Source organism: Podarcis tiliguerta, assembly GCF_965153285.1.
Source record: "Podarcis tiliguerta genome assembly, chromosome: 17".
NCBI lineage: Eukaryota > Metazoa > Chordata > Lepidosauria > Squamata > Lacertidae > Podarcis > Podarcis tiliguerta.
The window spans coordinates 31920477-31944532 of record NC_139550.1 but is presented as its reverse complement, the minus strand read 5'-3'; the positions used below and the strand labels follow the sequence as shown (position 1 = coordinate 31944532).

At 43.4% G+C, this 24056-nt stretch overlaps 1 long non-coding RNA gene across 2 annotated transcripts in view; it reads right to left on the bottom strand.

The window, feature by feature from the left end:
- LOC310667934 overlaps positions 1-23789 on the bottom strand; it is a 33037-nt gene extending 9248 nt beyond the window's left edge. For both annotated transcript variants that reach the window (XR_014506448.1, XR_014506449.1), the window contains exon 1: positions 23711-23789. This is a non-coding gene — a long non-coding RNA (uncharacterized lncRNA). The remainder of the gene's footprint in view (positions 1-23710) is intronic.
- Between the last annotated feature and the right edge of the window lie 267 nt (positions 23790-24056).

Genomic DNA, 24056 nt, shown 5'->3' with positions numbered 1-24056 from the left:
ATTATATTTGTAGCTACTTTCCTTCTTATTTGTTCATTTAGCTTGGTTTATGGCTAAGGTTTTATTTTTTTCACTGGTCTATTTGATCTTTGTTAATACACAACGATTGTTTACATCGATTAGAACAGGAAGGGAAATATAAGTCTGCATCCCACAAAGGTGCAATACGTGAATGTGAAGTTGTTCTCGCCACGTTTGCGAAGACCCCATTAGAATAACACAAAGGGGTTTTGTTATATTGCTCTTTGTTCTTTTATAGCTTTGCACTCTGTAATCTGTGACTTTGCCGTTTTAACCTGTTACTCTGACATCTAAATTGAAAAGCTGTCAGCCTTTATAGCAGGCATAGCTGTGTGGAAGTTTCAAAATAACACATTGCTAAGTCACACATTGCAAACTGCAGAGTCATGAATAATGAACTGAGAAATCTTGACTAATCAACCTCAAAAATGAACCCAACTGCCAAATAAAGAAGAAAGATGTTCTGTGAAAAGGAAACTCCCAAATACTTTTAAGGTTAATAGAACTAAAAATGGTGCATTATTATTGCTGCTTCTGTTGTTGTTATTGTTGTTATTTAATAATAACATTATTAATGGATATATTGGCTGTGAGCCCTGGAAGACCTGTTCCCTGCTTTGCAGCCTTTTCCACCTGGCTTGGGATTGTGGGGCCCAGACTGACTCCAGCTACAAAAGCTGAGGCTGTTGAACAGACACTTGGGCTGGGGTATTGTTTTGGGGTTTTGTGGGGGGGGGGGGAATGTTGCTGTTGGCTTTTTGTATATTTTAGATCTTGTGATTTATGCAGAAATCGTTCCATTTGCCTGTGTATTTTCTGATGTTTTATTTATTGCTTACGACTACTTTTGTAACTTGCAGTTATGCTGTGAGCCGCCTTGAGCAAGTTTTGAACTGTGGAAAGGCAGCATACAAATAAAATTATGTATATATGTATATTTATTTATATACCACTTAATTGCCAAGATGGTTTCTGTGTACACAATAAACCAATTTCATCAAAACATTAAATTGAACATTCACAAATAAAATGTACCATAAAACTAGCCATTAAAAAACAATGTAAAGATTTAAAATAGCAGATTAAAGCATTTTAAAACAGTAGGTTCAAGTCAAGAGATCAGGGGAATCGTTGTGTAAACAGGAACGTCTTCAAGAGATGGTGCAATGCCAATAAGGTTAGCCTTGCATGGACTTCCACTCGTGGGAACAGTTAATTGAATAAAAACACCAACAATGTTATTCATTTATTTTAAAATATGTGTATGCCACCTGTCATGTGATCATATCTAGGCATCTACAAATAAATTATTATTAAGCATTATTATTATTTGTTCTATCCCAGTTTTCTTCTGGGATATTCATTTTTAGAATTACTTTGATATTAAAGTTCCTAAGGACTACTTCCACTTGGTCAAAATGAACCTTGATTCGCTATAATGCCTACGGGGGGGGGGGGGAGCAAAGGGATTCTGATTCCCCTTAACTTTATAATGGCCCCTTTACTTACCACTGTTTACTGGGTTTGGCCAGAACAGAGCAATTGGGGTGGCTTTCATTAAAGAGCCCCCCCTACTCCCCCCAACTCCCATGATTCACATGCTGACTCAGTTGTTTCACGAATATAAATGGACCTTGATAGATGGAAGCCACGGGTGTTCAGGCTCTTCAGGGAAGTAAATATAATTAAAATTAATATTCACCCCCTCACACTTCGTCTGCACCCTCAGGGATGTACGGCATCGCATATTGCACTCAAACTAAATACCATCCTTCCCAGCTTCTCATTGAGTGGTACCAATAATATTCCCTGAAGAAACTGCACCTTCTGCATGAAGGTTTTTTATTTTCTTTGCCTTGCCTCATACTGTAGAGTTTCCCTAGTATCCCATGCCCTAAAGGGGAAACTTCACCCTACTGCTACAAGGGCAGCAAGGCTAGCTCTGCCAGAAGCTGACAGATCCGTGTGGAGCTCCTCGTGAGGTGGGGCATGCAACTTATGGGTGGCTGCTTCACAGTAAAACACCTTCAGGCCCTGGACTAACTTTGCCCACACAGAGTGAGATCTTTGGATCCTTCCATGTAGAAAAGAGCATAAAGGGTTTATTAAATAGTAGGTGGACATAGCAGACGACACAGAGATTTCTCCAAGTACAGTGGTACCTCAGGTTACAGACGCTTCAGGTTACAGACTCTGCTAACCCAGAAATAGTATCTTGGGTTAATAACTTTGCTTCAGGATGAGAACATAAATTGTGTGGTGGCGGCACAGCGGCAGCAGGAGGCCCCATTAAGCTAAAGTGGTGCCTCAGGTTAAGAACAGTTTCAGGTTAAGAACAGACCTCCAGAACAAATTAAGTTCTTAACCCACGGTACCACTGTAGTTCTTTATAAGTAAGCTGGAACTGAACTGAACAGCAAACAGCTCAGCCGGCCTGCTTTTATAGGCAGCCAGCTGTCAACATTGTAACAACAACAACCCAGGGTTTCCTGCCTAAATTAACTGACGTGGACCTGAGTGAAAACTATATACATGATACCCCTGGTGGCCAGGGTAAGAACTTCAATACATAACAGAGTTTCCTGTTCCAGCTGAGCCTTGCTTAAGTACAGTGGTGCCTCGCAAGACGAAAAGAATCCGTTCCGCGAGTCTCTTCGTCTTTCGGTTTTTTTCGTCTTGCGAAGCAAGCCCATTAGCGGATTAGCGCTATTAGCGCTATTAGCGGTTTAGCGGCTATTAGTGGCTATTAAAGGCTTAAGGGATTAGCGGATTAGCTGCTGAAAGGCTATTAGCGGCTTAGATCAGCTGATAAGCGGCTTAGATCAGCTGTTAAGCGGCTTAGCGATCAGCTGTTAAGCGGCTTAGGGGCTTGGGGAAAGGGGGGGGAGGGGGAAAAAACCCAGGAATCACAAGGCATTTTCGTCTTGCGAAGCAAGCCCATAGCAAATTCGTCCTGCGAAGCACCTCCAAAACGGAAAACCCTTTCGTCTAGCGGGTTTTCCGTCTTGCGAGGCATTCGTCTTGCGGGGCACCACTGTAACAAAGTCTTCCTGAGCTTCAGTGCATTTCGGCATTCTTTGGCCCTAACTTGCTCCTTGACTCAGTCTCCTGGCTCTTCCGTCTCGACTACAGGCTGCTCTTAGCTCCCACCTCACCAGTGACTGCTACTCACTGCCACCCAGTCGTAACTTGGTCTCGTGCAGCTGATCTTGGGTGTCGTGAAAGGGCAATATATATATATTATTTCTGTTGTTATTATTATTACTGCCAGAGAAAGGCACCTCTGGGGTTTTCTCCCCTGGGTACCAAAACTGTCATTGAAAGTCTACTCAATATTGATCCAGAGTAGATTCCAATGTATAGTTAGCAGAGTAAAAACTTAAACACGTTGCAGGATTCTCAAAAGTAGACCGGAGGCAATATTTCATCCAGCAGAGCTTTACTGCTACTGAAGGCAAATGAGCATAATGGTCACAAATCCAATACATCCAAGACTGGCACCGTCCATAAGAAATCCAGTTGCAGCAGACTTAACAAACTTACAACTTAATTAAAACTTAACACTATATACCATGGGTAGGCAAACTAAGGCCCGGGGACCGGATGTGGCCCAATTGCCTTCTAAATCCGGCCTGCAGATGTTCCAGGAATCACCATGTTTTTACATGAGTAGAATGTGTCCTTTTATTTAAAAAGCATCTCTGGGTTATTTGTGGGGCCTGCCTGATGTTTTTACATGAGTAGAATGTGTGCTTTTATTTAAAATGCATGTCTGGGTTATTTGTGGGGCATAGGAATTCATTCTTTCCCCCAAAAAAATATAGTCTGCCCCCCCACAAGGTCTGAGGGACAGTGGACCGGCCCCCTGCTGAAAAAGTTTGCTGACCCCTGCTGTATACAGTACACTGGGACGAAAGAGAGACAGAAAGAGAAAGTGAGTGAAACTTGAGCAACCTCTTGGGTATTATGCACCTTTACTGGGGAATGAGATACTGCCATTTGCCGCTCCATCTTTGGCAACAATACATTGTAGACTGACCCTGATGCGTGCTGCTGGAGACTCATTAACAATACTTGCATTGTGGGTGGATAGCTCTTTGTTCCACTCATATAACATTCACCGAAAACAGGGCCAGCCCTACCATTAGGCAGTTGCTTCAGGTGGCAGACACCGCAGGGAGATGCTGGAGAACAGAGCTGTGTTGTACCTCCTAAGATAACCTGTTTACCTGTAGGAGGTGTTGTCTTGCCAGCATCCATTTCAGCTCCCAGTCCAGTTGGCTTCTGTGGAGCCATATGTGGAATATGAGTGAGGAGGCACAACCTGGTCTTTCACCTCGGGCAATGAAATAGGTCAGTCCGGTCAACTAATAATCTGACCACAATTGTGGGAGCCAGAGGGCCCCCCCCCCAATTTCCTTCCACTTTTTCTTACCATATTATTGCTACTCGGTGGTCTTACTTGTTGAAGACTTCACTCTTCATGTTAAAATTACTGGATTCTTCCTATATTAGTTTAAGGGTGGGGTGGGGAATAAATAAAGAAGTTCCTTTTTAAAGCATCAGCCAGCATGTTTCCAGTAAAAGTGCCATGTTGGCATAGCTGTCCACTGTTCCCTTTTTTAAAGGGAAATTCCCTTATTCCGAATAGAATTCCTCGCAAGAAAAGTTGACAGCTATGCATGTTGGCCAGTTTGATACTTCTCTTCCTGCTTCTATTATGGGGGTGTCACTTTTTTACTAGATAGGCTGTGCATTTTGGGATATGAACACTTTGGTCTGGTGCTCCCGTGACTGCTGTTCATAGCCATGTTGCCGTCATTATACAACTCAATGTCGCCGCATATTTCCTTTGGATAAAAAATAAAAAATTGTACAGTTAACATCCTAGGTGGCTATCTGCCTCCCTGCTGCGCATCTCGATTGTGAGATGATGAGGACGATTATTTTCTGTACAAAAAGCAACAGCACTCCCTCCCACTCTCTAACCTGCCCTCCTGTCATTTTAGGAGCCTTTACATTTTTATTTTTAAACATCCTTCTTGGCTATGTGCTTCCCATTTTTAAAAATAACCGTTAAAGGAAAGAAGTAAAGAAGTAAAGAAAACTGGGAGTTAGAGGACATAAAAACAGTGAACAGACAAGCTGGAGACAGTCACTGTACTTCCTATTTTTAAACAAGAACATTTGTGAATAGCTGCGTGGTTTAGCGGCGGTTGGGGCATCCCTTTCTCTCTCTCCCCCCGAAAACACAGAGAGAGGCTCTCAAATCTCTTATTTCGGGACAGACCTCACCATGACCTCACCATTCATCAGGGCATTCTGGCTATATATGAAACATCTTTTCCGTATTGTGAAGGCAATGTCACACTTTTACGCACAGAGTGGTTTCCTTTCACCTACAGCCCTGTTCGCCCTGTTCCCCCACCCTCCTTTTAATAATATTTTTGAAAGCATTATATACAGGAAGACTGGGACACACTGTCAAACGGAGTGCCAAGGATACCCCAGTCACCCACGATTTTAATTTGCCCAGGTGTAGGCAGATTGGTGCCATGGGCCTGTGCCCCTGAGCCCTTTAAGCAGCTCGCAATGTGCCTGGTTTATTTCACACCAGCATTCTGCCCCACAGAACCCAATATTGACTAACAAACAAGCCAAAGGGAAGATTCCCTGCTCCCACAAGCTTACAGTCTACCGTATTTTTCTCTCTATAAGACGCATCAGACCACAAGACGCACCTAGTTTTTGGAGGAGGAAAACAAGAAAAAAAATATTCTGAATCTCAGAAGCCAGAACAGCAAGAGGGATCGCTGCACAGTGAAAGCAGCAATCCCTCTTGCTGTTCTGGCTTCTGGGATAGCTGCGCAGCCTGCATTCGCTCCATAAGACGCACACAAATTTCCCCTTACTTTTTAGGAGGGGAAAAGTGAGTCTTATAGAGCAAAAAATACGGTAACTTTTGCCACGGGGGAGACAAAGGGAACGAAGAGGCTTCTGTAGGTAACTACGGATAAATACAGGCATTAAGGCTGAGCTGGACGCTCTCAGTTCTAGCACAGCTCTTGCTAGCCCACTAAGTATTGTACGCAAATGTGTGTAACTGAACAGCCACAACTCCCCTTTCCCCGCCACACTGATAAAGCTGCTTTGGGAGAGGGCAATGTGAAATGGAGAAGCAGCAGGTGGGAAAGGGTTAAGCATCCCCTCCTAATGTGGTTTTCCTTGAATGGGGGGGTGGGAGTGCCGAAGGCCTCAAGGGTTTGGTCACGTATGTTTGCATGTAGGCATCGTCTCGGGGGCCAAAGTAGTGTAACCTAAGCCATATCTTTGGCTCCTGCGATGGAGGTTCTCTCCTATTTAGATGAACAATATGTGGGCGCACCTGATGAGGACTAGGACCATGCGGCATCTGGATTAATTTAAAAAAATTTCTCCTGTGCCATTTTCCTGCTGAAAATCACCTCCCTCGCAACCTGCACACACACCTCGAAACAGCTATTTACCCCTGGAGCTCAGACCAGGGGGAGAGTCATGGAGGACCCAAGAAAGGAGGGAAGACACTGAAGGCAACTTTTTAGATCCTCAGACCTTCCCTGGTATCACAAGCAGCTTCAAGGTGCTATAATCAGTGCTTTTTTTCTAAAAAAAAATGTTTAGGGGTACTCTCATTTTCCTACTCATATTGAAATACTGCCCCTCAGTGAGGCCCAACTTAGATTCACAAAATGTTTAGGGGTATGCGTACCCCCAGAAAAAAGCACTGGCTATAATAATCTGCACCCCGTTACTCTGTAGACAGCTGTTCCTCAAAGAATGGATATGATTATTGCAGAAGCGACAATATCAGCATTTTTCCCTCAAAAGTGTCAAAAGGGTATATTTAGATTCAAATATTGCTTTCCATTTTTGCTCGCATGTGAATTGCCAGTATTCTTCTAATATTTTTTTTCTAATTTACTCATTTTTAAAAAAATAATAATTAGTATACCACTGATTGGTTTAACACATGTAATTTTATATTCCTCATTAATTTTCCACTCTGTATATGATACATTGTAAATGTTGATATTTTTAATTCAACAATTGTGTAGCTTTTGAATTGATAGCCTAAATTTTTCTACAGAGCATAATTTTTGATTGGGTGAATGCCTTTTAATTACGGCGACATTCCAATTAGCTTAGTGTATTTAAAATAATTTCACAAAACCTGTTTTTTCTTTTAAAACAATCAAATGACAGAAGATAAGCATCTTTATATATATGTAAAGCTAAAGCAGCTTCAAGCCTCATTTTCTATTGTAAAGGAATAATATATAGTTGAATATGTTTACAAGGAAACTTGTCTCTTGTTTTTATATATACAGATATTTAGAAAGATAATAACAGTGATAAAAAACCACCATAATTTGAGGGGGGGAAACAATGGCTAAGCTATGGGAAAACTAAAGGCTAATTTAATTTTCCTTCAGGAAACTTCATATAAAAATAAGATAATGAAAATTATCTACAATTGTGAGACATGTTTCTAGCATTGGGGCTGAACTTTTCCGAGGGTGTAGCTTTTACTATGAAATAACTACTACTATTATTTTTCTACTTAAGATCTGTGACGATAAGATGATGATGAATCCTTAGGGAATCCATTTTGAATAAAAATATCTTGGTTGTATCTGTGGACTCTTCTAAGGGACAAAATACCTTCTGTATAAAAAACTTTAAAGTCATGGGTGAGTTCACATTAGAAATACTTAGTAGGGACCTTAAAAGGGCCATTGATATGAGTTATTTTTATTAATTTAAATCAAATTTATATACACCCTTCATCTGAGGATCACAGGGCAGTTTATAGTATAAAGTTGGAGAACTTTCAAACCCCTTCTTTTAAAATATTGATAAATACTGACATATGGCTATTTGGAGATACTGCAGTCCAAAGGACTCGGATTCATATTCCTGAATAATTGTTTAGCAACACCAGTCTTTGCTCAATAGGCTCTTCAGGTAAAATGTACTCTTATGATTATTGTTGATCACAGAGTACTGTTGATAGTAATTGCATATGGACAACTTTTCCAAAGTACTCAAGTTACACACGTTTGGCCGTTTCAAATGTAGCACTATGCCATAGTTCGACATTATGAGAGCTTGTGCTCTCCCTTTTTTTTCTGGTGCAAAGAGGCTTTGGAAGGTTTCACTCCCATTTTAGATTAACCACAGCTTTTCATTCCATCTAAACCCACACAAACTAAGGTTAATCTTAACTAGGTATTGTTGGAATCAAGCTCTTTTTCAAACCATAGTTTATGAAGCGGGCTTGCTTTTGTTATCCATAGTTAAGATTAGCAACTGTTTAGAGTCCAGAGAACACACAAAAGCAAAGAACACAAAAAACCACGGCATGACACCACCACAACCCTGTATTTGTACTTGAGAAACTAATGGTGAGTCTAGACCTTTCGTTACAAATCGGAAAGCGGTAGCCTACACAAATCATGAATTAGGCTCCTATTTTGAAAGCAGAGAAAGAAAATATGAGAGGGGTTTTTGTTAACAAAGCATCATTTTGCTGGCTGCTGATAAACAGGTAATGTTGAGTGTGGGGAAGTTGTCGTTTTAAGAAGTTGTGAGTGGGTGAGGGATCTTGATGGGAGTTATTTCTCTGTATTAAAAAAACTAAATTTTTACGTTTAAAAAGTATGTCTCACATGGCCCTTTCCCTACACAGAACTAACCTTAAAGAAAAATGCATCTGCTTGTATGCAGCAACATATGTGATGCTGCCATGAATATCTCCTTTGATATATATATATATATATATATATATATATGTGTGTGTGTGTGTGTGTGTGTCCAGTAGCACCTCAGAGACCGACTAAGTTTGTTCTTGGTATAAGCTTTCGTGCGCATGCACACGAAAGCTTATACCAAGAACAAACTTAGTCGGTCTCTGAGGTGCTACTGGACAATTTTTTGATTATTTTAATATACTTTGACTGCTTCAGACCAACACGCCTACCTACCTTAATCTCTTTAATCTCTTTTGCTGCAATTGCAGAGGCCAAAAGCTGAGGCAGCATAATCATAGCCAAAGAGATACTTGTATGATTTTCATACCTGACAACGAACGTGGTTATATACTACTTTTCATTCCAAGCAGTTGTCTTCATGAATAATTTTTTTTATACATGAAGCAGTCTGAAAAACCACTCCTTGTCGGACACCATGGAGCTCCTTCATTGATTAAGGAAAGTAAGACTTGCCTTTACTTCAGTGGAAAGGGAGGTTGGTGAGCAGATTGCTTTGTCTTTGGGCTGGGCTGGAAGGGGCTACAATAACCTTACAGCTCTTTTATTCCTTATCCTGTGGAGAATAATGTCGGGGGAACCTCGTGCTTCAAGCAGGCGCCTCTATCTAGCCCCTGGGCAGTGGCGCCGGCTTGCACCCCACAACTGCAGGTGCCTGGGGCTGCACACTGTCTCCAGGGTGCACATGCATGTTGCGAGGCGTGCGTACTATGTCATTACACCCTTCGTGGTGTGCGCACTACTACGTCATCAAGCCCCCAGCGAGATGACGTCACTTGCGCACGTAGCAGGGCGCAACACTGACATAGTGTTGTCACCACTCTGGGGGTGGGTGGGCATGATGATGCCGTCTCACTGTACTTTATGGGTGCCCTGCACCCTCATTCAACATTTTGTGGGAGCCATGGCACCCAGGGCCCCGGCACCTGTGCCCCTAGGCCTACCTCTTGTCCACACTCTGCATAAGCCAGCCTTTGTGTTTTTCCCAAGGGCTTTTGCCTGGCTGCAATGTGCCTTCAATCTGCAAGAAAGCTGGCCTGGATGTAGTATGGAGAGATATGTGGGTGTAGTAACCACTGGTGTGTGTGCGTGTGTGTGTGTGTGCGCGGCTGGAATTCAGCCTACTGTGCAAAAGTAAGAGTCACGTCCTTTACCCTCTCCAGTTTTGCCTGTGGCCCCAGCCACCATTGGCATATGGCAGGGGTCAGCAAACTTTTTCAGCAGGGGGCCGGTCAGAACTTGTGGGGGGCCGGACTAATTTTTTTTGGGGGGGGGGGGAAATGAACGAATTCCTATGCCCCACAAATAACCCAGAGATGCATTTTAAATAAAAGGACACATTCTACTCACGTAAAAACACCAGGCAGGCCCCACAAATAACCCAGAGATGCATTTTAAATAAAAGGACACATTCTACTCATGTAAAAACATGCTGATTCCCGGACCGTCCGCTGCCCGGATTTAGAAGGCGACTGGGCGGGGTCCGGGCCTTGGTTTGCCTACCCATGGCATATGGCCCCCACAAGGTTGCTCACTAGACAATGTGGCTCTCCAGGCTCAAAAAGAGCTTGCCCACCCCTGCTAAATAGAGTTGTGCTTTCAAGATGCTTCTGTGGCCTCCAGCAGGCAGCCATTTATACCTCTGGACTCTTCTGCGATGTGCCAAGAGGCACCCTCTTTTCTCAGATTAGTAGGTCTTCCTTTCCTCTCTCCCCATTGGGGTTGCCTGTTCTGAGGCAGCCACAGGTGAAAGAGAGGACAAGGCTCCTCTGTCACCATGAATAATTGTGCAGAAGAGAGGAAGTTCAGCAGACCTGGCTTGTCCTATAAGCATACCCTCCTTCCCCTCTCTGAAAAATGGTCACTCTTCCTATGCAACACCTCATCCTGATCCTACACCCTCCAACATTTCCCAGATGAATATAGGGACATTCTCTTCTACATCAGAAAGCTTTTCCCGTGTTTGATCTTGCCTCACACATCTGTCACCTTGAGGCAATTACAACCTCTCAGTCTAACCTCCCTCACAGGAATGTTGTAAGGAAAAAATGTACAAGCAAATGTACAACGCTTTCAATAGATAAATGGAATGAAATAAAATGCTAGCTGTGAGCTGCTTTGAGTCCTTGTCAGAGAAAAAGGTGGGTTTTATATCTTGATTTTATTCTGTGAACTGCCCTGAGAGCCCAGGGTATAGGACGGTATATTCAATCAATCAATCAATCAATCAATCAATAGAAACTGTGAAAATGATCAGGGACATACCAGAGAGTAAATCCTATTTAATTCAGCGAGAGTTAGTTCTGAGTAAAAATGCTTAGGATTGCAATGTAAGGCCGCACAGTCTTTACCCAGTTACCTGGGAGTAAGTTCCATTGAACACAGTAGGACTTACTTCTGAGTAGACAGGGTCAGGCTCCATTTTCCAATAAAGGAATAAACACTCTACACGTTTCCTTTAAAAAATGGCTGGCTCAGGAAGCATTGCAATTGAAGAATTTAAAGTGGATAGGTTACCTTTGCCTTCAAAATTATAGGAAGGACTTTGTATGCCAGGGTCACTGTTTCCTTCATTTGGTGCAGGTATTTTATTTTCAGTATAAACAGGACTCCATTTTTCACACACACACACACACCACTTTTAATTGTTCTCCAAGTTGTGGACGGGGCAATCGGGCATCAGAGCAGAAACCAGGATGGCTTCTGTAATTCTGGGTCTGTCCCTGGAAAACTGGGATGCTTGGAGGGGATGCATAAGGTTTAAGGTGCAAGCACCTGCCCCACAGTAACCCAGGCCCCTTACTGCACAAACACAGAGACTGCCAGTGAACAATGCCTCTGTGGTCCCTGTGGCAATGGGAAATTTGAGGGAGAAATCTTCAGGAAAGGGCTGAGCAGCAAGCCTCGTTGCAGTTAGGCCGTGGCTCCATTCGGCAGCAGATTTTGGGGTGCCATTAAAGTACAGGGAATTGTGGGTTAGATGATGATGATGATGATGATGATGATGATTATTTTGCCATTGCTGGGAATGGGTAGAGGAGGCAGATTGTTCTGCCAAAATGTCTCTGAGTGTCTCTTTGCTGAGGAGGCTATTGAGCGGGGACAGAGCTAGGCCTTTAGAGCAGAAAGAGTGTCTGACAGACTGGAGATATTGGCGGGCGGGTGGGGGGGTTGGATGTCTGGAGTCCTGGCAGGGGTGGGGGCTATATTGGGCTCAGGGATCTCCCCTCAGCCGCCTCTCATGTCCTGAAATTCCAGTTTCAAGGGGTAGAACTTTGAACAAAGCCTCGATTGACGAGGTGCCCGCTGGTGCCATGGCAACGCCGGCTCTGTCTTGCATGGGCAGAGTGTGCCAAGAAGGTGCCATGGTGACGCCCGAGAGGCGCGCGTAAACCTGTGAAATCCCCGCAGCCGAGGAGGAGGGCAATTGTCTGCCCTGGGCACTCTCCTTAAAGAAGGCACATCCCCTTCCCCACCCCATGCCCCTGGGTAGGGATGGCTTGGCAGCGGTTTCCTCTCCTAAGCCGTCTCTGTGCAGCTGTTATTTGGGGAGAGGCAAGCTCAATAGGGTGCCCCCCTCAGTTGGCACAGGCTGTGTGCTGGGCCATTGTTGTGCTCTATACCAGCCTGCTGAATAGGAGGTGGCATCTGTTTTCTTCCAGCGATGGGAACTTCATCTCCAAAGCCCTGGCATCAGATTAGGGGGCGATTGGGTTGGGGGAGAGAACACTTTTATTGTCCGAAGGGGGCATTGCGTTTCTATCACTAATGCAGCTCACACAGAGAAGGCAGAGACTCGGTGCCAACAGCCATGACCCAGTCTGCCCCTGGCTGGCAGCTTTGCCAGTCTCCTTGTGCCACCCCCTTCCCTTCTACCCATGCCAACATGCCCACCCCCACCCCCCTCCTGGATAGGCTTTCCGTGGGGAACGGGGCGAGTGCTAGCAGGCAGCAGAGCAGACGAAACAAGAAAAGCCGATCTTCAGAGTGAAAGCAAGTGAAAGAGAAAGGGCAGGGGGGGAGAGTGCAGTGGAATGAGGCGAAGCTGACACCAGGACTCCTGGGTTCTCTCTCGTATTCTGGAAAGGCAGAGAAGGAGGTCTAAGTGGACTGTCCAAAGTCCGTTTCAGGGGCCTAATCTGGGGCCCGCCGGTCGGTTTAATCTCTGGCTTTTGTGGCAGTTTTATTTCCTGGGGTAAAATCCTAAAAAAAAACCTCGACAACTTAAATCCTAAGAAAAGCTCAACAACTTCAACCACAAAAAAGGCCCAACAACTTCAATCCTAAAAAGAGGTAAACGGCTTTGGTCGGCCCTCACAGCCCTCCACTTCATCAAATCTGGCCCTCTTTGAATTTCTGCACCCATTTCTGTTTCTCTATGTATTAACAGGACAATTAGTGCCACAATTGCGAGGTTTTAAATAAGCGAAATATATATAGCTCAGGTACTACTGCGTCCATGGTTTGTTCACAATATATCATATAATGGTGTCACCTTATGCTAGATTGTAAAATGACATAATATACCAAATCCTGCCACACAAGCTTCCTGCTACACATTCGTCTATTTCATTTTGGAAACTAGTGTTAATAGGCGATTAATAAATGTAAGTTATAATCAAATTAATAAGCAGCCTAGTCCTGAAGGGTCTCTAATACTGGTTGGGGACAACTTTTGCATGGCAGGCTCTACATTTGGTGTTCGGCTCTGTGGTGGTCAAGGAAATTTTTTTGATTTCCCCCCAAATTAAAGAAAGAACTCCTTTTCCAACTTTGAGGAGGACGTTTTAATTATTATTATTAGTGGCACTGTTGTAGTTATTGTTATTATTGTTGTTATTGGCCTTCATTGGCAGAAGTTTAAACAACAAAATCATAAAATCACCCAAAGTCATCCAAATACATTAATAATCCAAACATACACAACATGTAAAAGACTAGATAGCCACCACTGAGAAAAGCAGGAAACTTTAAATTTCGCTTAAAAAATCTCAGCACTGAATATGCATCAACAAGATGTCTGATTTATCAAAAATGGTGGGACAGCATCATCAGCAAAGCCCCAAACATAGGAGGCTTGTCTCTGGAAGACAGAAAAAAGATTACCAGTATCAGACAAATGAAGGTGATATGTGTGGATTATAATCTAAACAATCTAGCAGGAAAGAACTTTCCATGTTATTCATCCTTTTCAGGTAGCAGAAGGGAACTGGAAATCTCTATACCTTGCTATATGACATATCAAGCATGATTCCACATCCATCGCCTGCTCTGGGATCCTTTAGAAATGGCATTCACACGAGCGCACCCCGAACAAGTGGGAAGGCTTTTGTGATAAAGCCGTACAGAAGTGGGAACTGGCTGTGTAACGTGAAATTTCCTTCCAAATGTTGTTATTATTAATGCCTTATAAAACCACCACTAGTTTTATTTGGTCGGCCCTTTTTTGGGTATTAAGAAAATAGATTAAAATCATTACACTGATCCTATTTACGACTTTTTAATTGGATATTGTACAGTGTACTTTTATGTGTTAACACTGTGCTTCGGGAAAGGAGTCAGCATGGAATATGAGTAAGTTAAACTATTTGGATCAGTGAGTGAAACGTTGGCTGCATCCTCTCCCAAACCACCTACACAAGAGCAAACAGTTGTGTGTGTGAGGATTTTCTCCAACTTTCACCTCCCTCCTTTTTTGCCCACTTAGGTCCTTGACCCTCCATCTCCATTCAGACTTCCCTTCCCACCTCTTCTTGCCCCCCAAATTTGGTCCTTTCCTGCTGTCCCTTGCAACACCTGTCTTCTCCTGCCCCTCTTTGTGTTCTGCCTCCCCAACCTTTCAAGTGAAGAAGGATTGAACTCTTCTTCCTGACAACCAGTTTTCTATGTACAGTGCTATATCTATATATCTATACGGATAGTTCAATTATGCGACACACACCCCATGAGACAGCCCAAAGAGAGGTTCACGACCTCATCTGCCTGTGAGAGCAGATCTGTGTACACACCAAACATTGAAAGCCTGTTATTTCCCTCTAGAAACTCTGGAAACTGCAGTTTACCTCTCAAAGAGCTATAATTCCCAGCATCCTTAACTATTTGATGGTGCAACCATGCTTGTTGTCTGCCTCCAGCTGTATGTTTAAAAGTGGAAGGTTGTGAACTGGCATACATATAATGGCTGTTAAAGGGTGGGGAGTGTGTAATGTTGACTTCAAAAGAGGCCATAAATTGGGGGGGGGGGGCAATCCCACCCCTCCAATTGCTTGGGGTATTTTTCTGCCTTAGCTGGTGGTTCACTTCCAATTTTGGAGGTGGGGAGAGAAGTGCCTGAGGCAATTGAAGTCTCCCACACCACTTTCTGCATTATCAGGGAAGATACATTTAACAGCCAATGCACGCCCTCTAACATTTCTCTGATGAAAATAGGGACGTCCCATTCTATAGTAATAATTTTACTATTTTTACCCCACACATCTTACTGAGTTGCTCCAGCCACTCTGGAGCACTTCCAACATATATTAAAACATAATAAAACATTAAACTTTTTTTTAAAAAAAAACCTTCCCTATAAAGGATTGCTTTCAAAAAGTTAAGGGGTCGGATAACATACCCTCCAACTTTTCTCCATTGAAAATAGGGACATCCTAAGGAAAAGTGGGACATTCCTGGATGAAACCAGGACTCAGCTATACTGCTGCAAATAAAATGCTTTAAATGTGTTGTAAAGTGCAATATACAAATGTGACACTAGATGGCGATGGTGAGCTATGGCAAATTCAATATATTTTTCAGAACTTTTTTTTTTAAAGCATTTTCACAGCGATTTTTATATGTGTATAGATCCCACCTCAGAAACTGGGACGGCTTCTACAAATCAGGGATGACCCTAGAAAATAGGGACAGTTGGAGGATCTGCTAATGAAGATTCTCCTCTCAATCCTGAGGAGGCCTGTACTTCTATATCTCTTTGATATACTCGCCATAATGTATTTGCCATACATATTCAGAAAAGTGAAAATGCTACCTATTTACCCATGTGCACATACACACAGACGTGAATTGTGAGAGTGAGAAAAATCTCCCTTCCTCCAAGCACCGTCATTTGAGTTGCATTTGTAAGGAGCATAACTGCACCTGAACATCTGCAAATTCTGACACCCCTTCCAGACAGCTGCTTCCTCTAGCAATGTTTTATCAGTGACAGGTTGCTGAATTAATATACCTGACATACTTTAGCCACATTTGGACTGTGGCAATCTTTATGTGCATCACTGTTAGTCAAAAACAACTTGTGGGATAATTGCGGGTGGCACAGAATAGATAGCAGCACCAAAGAAGCAGACCATCGCCCTTGGAGTTTGGTTGTCAGCTTTTGAAAGCTGCTACCTCAGCGCTGTTTTCATCTCCGTGCCGCACATTTGCAGGTGATCTTGCTTATCTCCATGCCATGAAATGCTTTATGGGCTGATCTCTGCAGATAAATCCCTGTTAAAGGCACAAGAGAAGGCTGGGCCAGCTTTCTTCAAAGCGCTCCCTGTCAAACTCCTTGTGCCGGCAACTACATTTGCAAATAGCATTGCGTGCTAAAGCAATACCTTGCTTAGAGTGCAATCTCAAACAGAAAGGAAGGAAATTCATGTTTTGAAAGTTGCTCAGTTTAGAATTAAGTTGATCAAGAATTTAAAATACTTATTAAATAAAGGGACCTGCAAATGTTCAAATTCTCAGAAAACAGCATGGAAACATTCTATTTTAAAAGCATTTTTATTTTATCTATCTGCAAGCAGTTAATATTTACTCTGGCATCTCTGTAATTTTTTTAAAATTGTGTGTACACAGCGGTGTTTTGTATGTGTATGCGGATAATGGTTCAGTGCGGTGCTACAAGTAATACCTACTTGGTTTTTTTGCACCGAACGATGATCACGTCTTATTTTTCATCTCCAGTTCCCATTGCTAATTATTTCAATACTTTGGGCCTTTTCACCCGACAGGTGGCTTCTCTTCCTTTTGGTGCAGCTGGCTCCAATTGTTTACAATTTACTTGATCATCTATATTTTGTCTGCTCCCTAATACACTCCATGTGGGTTTATATATATCCTCAGTGTCCTCGTACCTTTGAATTAAACTGGAGAAACTGGGCTGCCCTGGGAATGTACAGACGAGTTATGCACACCTGCCACTCTAAGGTTTTAGAGGGTCTTTTGCTGCATGTGTGTGTGTGGGGGGGGGGGAGATTTATTTATTTTTTAAATGATCTAAGAGAATTGCAATGGTGCAATGTCACCACACTTGCGGTGAAATTATGCTGCAGTTTTGCACAGATGCGCAAGAGATTGTTATGAAGTAAAAGGAGGTAAATCGCACCGTCTATATCACCTTTTGTGCCAGAGACAGGCTGCCACAGGAAGAACAAACAGGCACACAGGCAGCCCCTAGGTTTTCAGCATGGATGTAGATCAGCTGTCCAAACTACCTGTTAGAGGTACGCCTGGCATTTTCACTGTACAGTTTTTGGTGAATGCTGAAGACTCACTTCTCTACCCTGTCTTTGACATCTGAGATGTATGCTTTCAAGACCCACCCTATTCCTGTGACTGTAATTTGTTTTATCCTTCTTAATACTGAATTTTAAATGGTTGTAAACAGGGCCGTCTTTAGCATATGCGCCGTTGGGGTGCAAAGATCCGCCCAGGGCCCCCAAATTTGGTTTAGCCAACCCCCAAATTAACTTTAATTGAGGTTTTTTTTAGGGGGCAAACTCAAAGTTGTTGAGGAAGGGGGCAGGGACTTTCGATCCATTGCTTTTCACTGCCGCCAATCGAGAGGGACCAGTATACAGTAGGTATACATTTGCCCCCCCCCCCAAAAAAAATTTGGCGCCCGGGTGCCCCGCACCCCTTGCACCCCTGGGTAAAGACGGCCCTGGCTGTAAACCACCCTCAGTTCTGCTGGTGAAGGGCAGGTAATTTATTGTTAAAATTACTACTACTACTTATGTTACTATTAATTTACTGAGCATATTGTTTAATATTTCATGTATCTATTTCTCACTGCAAACAGCAGCTGCTGGGCTCCCTGTTCAGGACTGGGGCTGCAGCATGTGGGGAGAGAAGGGTTTGACATTTTCCATCGGGGCACCGATCCTAATGGAGCCCCACCCCCACAGCAGCAAACTGCTATTTGGCATGGGAGCTGGCGCTCTGTTTCGGTTTGGCACTGGCTCAAAGAAAGTCCAACGTTTGACAACAAGCGTAAGTTTCACAATGAGTCCTGTAGCGGGGAGAACTTTTACAGACTGTACGTTCGCACCAGCCTAAGACAATTTGATGCCGGAGGCTGTGTACAAATTACCATTTTCTCTAGCTCCAGTGCACACCCAGCACTGGCCTTTGAATCTGTGTGCACACAACACGGCCCATGATGCATAGCTATCTTGTAGCTTCTTGGGAAATACCTTAAGAAATACTGCATTGCACATGCGCAGGTGGCGGCTTCATGAACAGGAGTTTGGGGGCAGGGCGGCCAAGCAGATAATGTGCATCAGGTAAAAGCATCTCTGCTCCCTTTCTGGTGTGCATAACAATGTCCAACTGCACTGACCTAATTGTGTTTTAAGCCACTAATATGTATATAACGTCAGACTGGGAATCCAAATGGTATTCCTGCTAACTCGCCCCGACTTGGTGGAACGCTCTGTCACAAGAGACTAGGGCCCTGCGGGACTTGATATCTTTCCGCCGGGCCTGCAAGACAGAGCTGTTGCGCCTGGCCTTTGGTTTGGACTCAGTCTGACCCTTACGTTTTCCCTCACCTTACGGTTTTGATCCATGGGCTACTTTTAAAATGAAGCTGCATTTTAAATTGCATGTTAACCTGTATTTTAAATTGTTTTTATTCCCCCTATTATGTTTTTATTGTAATTTTACTGGTGTTAGCCGCCCTGAGCCTGGCTCTGGCCGGGGACGGCGGGGTATAAATAAATTTTTTTTAAAAAAATATTGTTATTATTATTATTATTATTATTATTATTATTATTATCATCATCTAACATAGGGCACAATCCCTCTGAGAAGCCACCCTGTGCTAGCCTCATGAAGAAGAAGAAGAAGAAGAAGAAGAAGAGTTTGGATTTGATATCCCTCTTTATCACTACCCTAAGGAGTCTCAAAGCGGCTCACATTCTCCTTTCCCTTCCTCCCCCACAACAAACACTCTGTGAGGTGAGTGGGGCTGAGAGACTTCAAAGAAGTGTGACTAGCCCAAGGTCACCCAGCAGCTGCATGTGGAGGAGCGGAGACGCGAACCCGGTTCCCCAGATTACGAGCCCACTGCTCTTAACCACTACACCACACTGGCAATAGCAACTTCCAGGGCCAGTTCCAGGTTCAAGCTCCCACTCAGCCTGGCAGTTTCCATTTGTTCCAATGCAGCTTGGCCAGAAGTGGGTGACTCCCCTTATCTCATGGTCAAGGCACCTCTGAATCGAGAATATAAACTGCCCATGTCATCCCATATTAGGTTAAACCAGTGGTTTTCAACCAGTGTGCCGTGGTACCCTGGGGTGCCTTGAATGATGGTCAGGGGTGCTGTGGGCAACACTGGCCTCTGTCCCTCTTTCCTTCCCTCCCTCCCTCTGATGCCCTCTCGCATCTCTGCCTCCCAAAGGCTTGCACAGGTGTTTGTTGCTGCAGCCCTGGCTACAAGCTGTGCAGGTGAATGGTGCCTCTGGGGCTGGTCAGGGGGCAGCTCAGAAACCAGGGGCAGCGGTAGCGGATGCCCAGAGGACTCCCAAGGAGAGGGGAGGAGGCCGAGGAAACACTCCACAAGGGAGGGTGTTCAGATAAGAGAGGTTGCCAGCTCTGCAGGCAAGAGGTGACAGAACTGGGCTCCCGAGCCCCACAGGTGCACCCTAGGAAGAAGGTAGTTGGTCAAGGGAGCCGTGGAGTCAAAAAGGTTGAAAACATCTGGATTAAACTATTCTGGGATGGTACTCAAGAATTCTGAAATGCTATGGGCTACACTAAAATGAGGGAGACACACACTGAAATTTGACATTTGTGGGTTTTTGAAGCAGAGGTACTTATTGACCATGAACAGAAATCAGTTGATGTTCAGCCTTTAGTTTTGTCTGTCCCTAGCACCTGTCTGGACAACTTGTATCGGTGGTTAGAGGCAACCAATGGCAAGAACACAGCTGGCAATGTATGCGGTAGGTTATCTCACATGGGTTGCCGCATGGCAATGTGTGTGGAAGATATGGCAGCATTTGTGTAGATGTCACATGGTTCCCTAGATTATGTTAGAGAAGTCACTGTCTCTGGTTACTGACTTACAAAATGTGGGGGAGTGGAAGTGTCCTACCGCATTGGGTGCTGAATGAAGACCGAATGCAAAGCACTTTACTGTAGAAAAAACACACACCCAACAATCATCGTATTTTTTGTTTGACTTGAAATTATCTCATGGACAAACCAGAGTGACAAAGTAGGAGTTGTCAAATTGATGTGCGACTCAAATGCTATGGGAGTAGTGCTCAAGAACAGCGATGAGTTAGTAGCTGGAAGAATGGTGATGTAGATTATCATCATGATAAAGGCATCAAACACCAGCTATTACTTCCCCTACTTCTAATATTTTTATATTATTGTTATTATTGTTATTAATCATTTTTCTGAAAAAAACATAAGGCAGTGTACAAAATTTAAAACACAAAAATGAAGAATCAATATCGTTACTTTTCAATAGATTTGCTATAATTGATAGCAGCGTAAAAGTCTAATGAAATAACAGAATCTCAATCAGGAAATACAAAACCTATAAAAATAGCAGTTTTAAAATCACAGTAGCCAACCAAGCCTGCTGAAACAGAAATGTCCTTCTAAGATACCTGAAGACCTACAACAGATTACTAGTGAGCGCAGAAAATGACGTCAAGGTACTAAATCAATAAAATATATTTCTGTACCAGATATATATATATATAATACTAAAAATGACTTTACAAGGATAAACTTGTTGGCCACATGAGACATACAAAAATAAACCATAATATTAACATTATGATTTATATTTGTACATCTCATTGGCCAATTAGATTATCCTTGTAAAGTCATTTTTAAACACACACACACACACACACACACACACGGTAAAGGGATATATTTTAATTACTGAGTATCTTGACTTCATTTTGAGTACCTCTTCTATGGTCAGGAAATATGTCCTCTAGGTTTGTTAGAATTCTAATGAGAACATTTCATAAATTGGTACCCACTGCCATGGAGAATACACACTCCGATGTGATTTCACATATCTACAAGATTTCCATCCTTGCTTGCTTAATTGCTAAGCAGGTTCATAAGGAAGTAGATAGGCAGCCCCTAATGTAAATGAGTCCTGGTCCATTTAGGACTCTTAATACTAACATCAACACTATAAAGTTGATATAAACGAGGTCCAGAAACAAATAGGAAACCAACGAAGGTAGAAGTAATATGTCACCAATGCAAAATGCCACCAAAAATTTCCCTCCTTGTTGTGGAGAAACAAGGTTTAGAACAGTGGGGGTGGGATTTCCTTTAGCCCACTGACTTATAGAACTCTTGTAGGCAGTGTACAGCCTGACTAGCAGCTGGCAAGTTCCTAATAGTTATTTTAAAAAACAAAACAAACCTCAGCACAGCCACATACTCACTGGTTAGATTTAGGTGAGCCTGTACTATTCATCCCGAGCCCCACATCTGCAAGACAGGGAATAATAATACTGGCCTACTTTACATGTTTGTTGCAATGATTATTGAGAGTATGTATGCAGAGCACTCAGAACACATAAAATTACCTGTGCAAATTCTACCTATTTTAGTGGTATTATTGATATTAAAACTCACGCAACATTCAGCATCTGAGGTCCTGCTCTGTGTGCCCCTGCGGACTGAAGGTGCGTAATAGGAGCAGGGCCTTTTCAGTAGTGATACCAAATTTATGGAATGCCCTGCCCACAGGGTCTAGCTTGGCCCAACACCAAGCACTTTCAGCATCAGGCAAAAGAACCAGTTTTTCAAGAAGTCCTTCAGAAGCAGCTTTAATATTAATATATATATATATTGCAGGGTTGAGGAAGGAGAATTTTGCATGCAAAAGTTCCGAAGTGCAGCCAGTCGCTGAACACAATTGTCTGACTCAGTATGACAGATTCCTGTGTTCCTGTGGTGGATTAAGCAGCATTTACTGCTGTTTTGCTGCTGGAATGAGGTTTCCCTGTTTTATTGATTGCTTCTGGTTTTTTATTGTTCTGGGACTTTTATTTTTATTCGATTATTCCCCTTTGCTGCTGTTTGTCTTTTAGTTTATCGGTTTGCAGTTTGATGTTTACTATTTAAATAGCTGGTTGTAAGTCACATTGACGTCACTTTTTAAAAAAACAAAACCCTGAACGAGTCAATGAATGGATGGATTTTCTGACCAGGTTTTGAGCCTTAAAGCCCCACAATGCATCTGATGGGGCTGGTGTTAGGAATTCTTCATTTGAACAGGAGAAAGGAGGACTTTGGGATCATTATGCACACCATCAGGAAGAGTAGGTAGAAAATTTGGGAGTACTGTACCACTTAAAGGCAACAATTTTTCAATGATTCTTATGATGGGGAGTTTGGATTTTAAGCCACCAGCACCAACACTTTTTGCTGATTGCCTCTGCAATCATCATTTCTACAAAGGAACTGGCATGCTCAACATCACTTGAGATGAAAATACATGCAGCCTTTTCACCACACGTGCACACTGTTCAGCATGGCAAACATGTACATGGGAGTACATGCAGATTTCCTATACAGTGGTGCCCCGCAAGACGAAATTAATTCGTTCTGCGAGTTTTATCGTTCTACGAGTTTTTTCGTCTTGCGAAGCACCAATGTGTATTCGTAGGTTTCCCGTAGGAATGCATTGGTCGTTTAAAAAAAAAAGGCGCAAGACGTTCCGTCTTGCGAAGCAAGCCCATAGGGAAATCCGTCTTGCGAAGCACCTCAGAAAACGGAAAACTCTTTTGTCTTGCGAGTTTTTCGTCTTCCGAGGCATTCGTCTTGCGGGGCACTACTGTATTTCTGTCATATGTGAGGGAGCCCTCACACCACCCAAATACATTTCAGGGTGGACCAGAATGTGTCAGGGATGACATTATTGGGCTTGGAGTCATTGTTCCCAAATTTATAAAAAGAGAAAGACAGAGACAGAGAGAGTTGGGGGAGGGGGGGTTATGACTCTCTCAAGCTAGCATGTCACTTTAATTTTTCCCCCCTGTTCAATGATTTTCATAGTTAACAAGGGTACCTACAACATCTTTGTTTTCAATTCATAGAGTCCTTTCTACAAGTCAGTTGCATTCAGTGCGAGGCACTGCTGTCATAGACCTTGTGAGGTTGTAGGGGAGCAAATTGGGGAGGGGGAAGAGACTTCACTTAGTAGGATGTGACTTTTTTGACAGCCTTCTCACAGAGACCCCTTTTTCGTGCTCTCTCTGCATGCTGTGGGAGAGTCAAACTTCAAAGCACCAGCCATTTCCCCTCCCCTCCTTCTCAGAGGTATGTCACTGGAGTAAATAAACAGTAGGGCTAGGCTTGAGCATCTCAATCGATCCCTCCCCCAGGCATGACAACGCCCACCTGTGCCCCGCATTGCCTGTGTTGTGCTGACACCAGCAAAGTGGCCTCTTTAACATTATAGAATTGTTTTAATTTTTGTGTGTGACAGTGAACTGGCTTTGGTCATTCAGAAGTGAGACAGAAAGTTGGGAATGAAAGATACATCTATATATTTAAAACACAAATAAAATACCCATCCCAAACCACCCCGTCCCCCTGGCACTGCCCCTTCCACCTACCTAGCTACAGCGTTGGCACAGGTGGTCCCCTCCTGCCCTTGCAAAACGTCTGCAGCAGTCAAGAGCCAGACAATTCTGCCTGCAGGAGGACTGCCAACAAGCCAACACCAGTTATAACAGCCCTCCCCTTGTCCCACCCTGCTGCTGCCAGTGCCAGCCCCCTCTCCTCCCTTGACAGGGCAGCACAGTGGCATTCTTCTTCGCTGGACAAAAAAACAACACCCCGTGTAGTGCTCCATAATCCCTATTCCCCCTCCTGGTGCCCCTCTCTTCCCAAAGCTGCTGTTGTTTCTCAGAGGCTGCTGGGGACCAGGGACCACATTCTCTCCCCTCACTTTGCAAACTA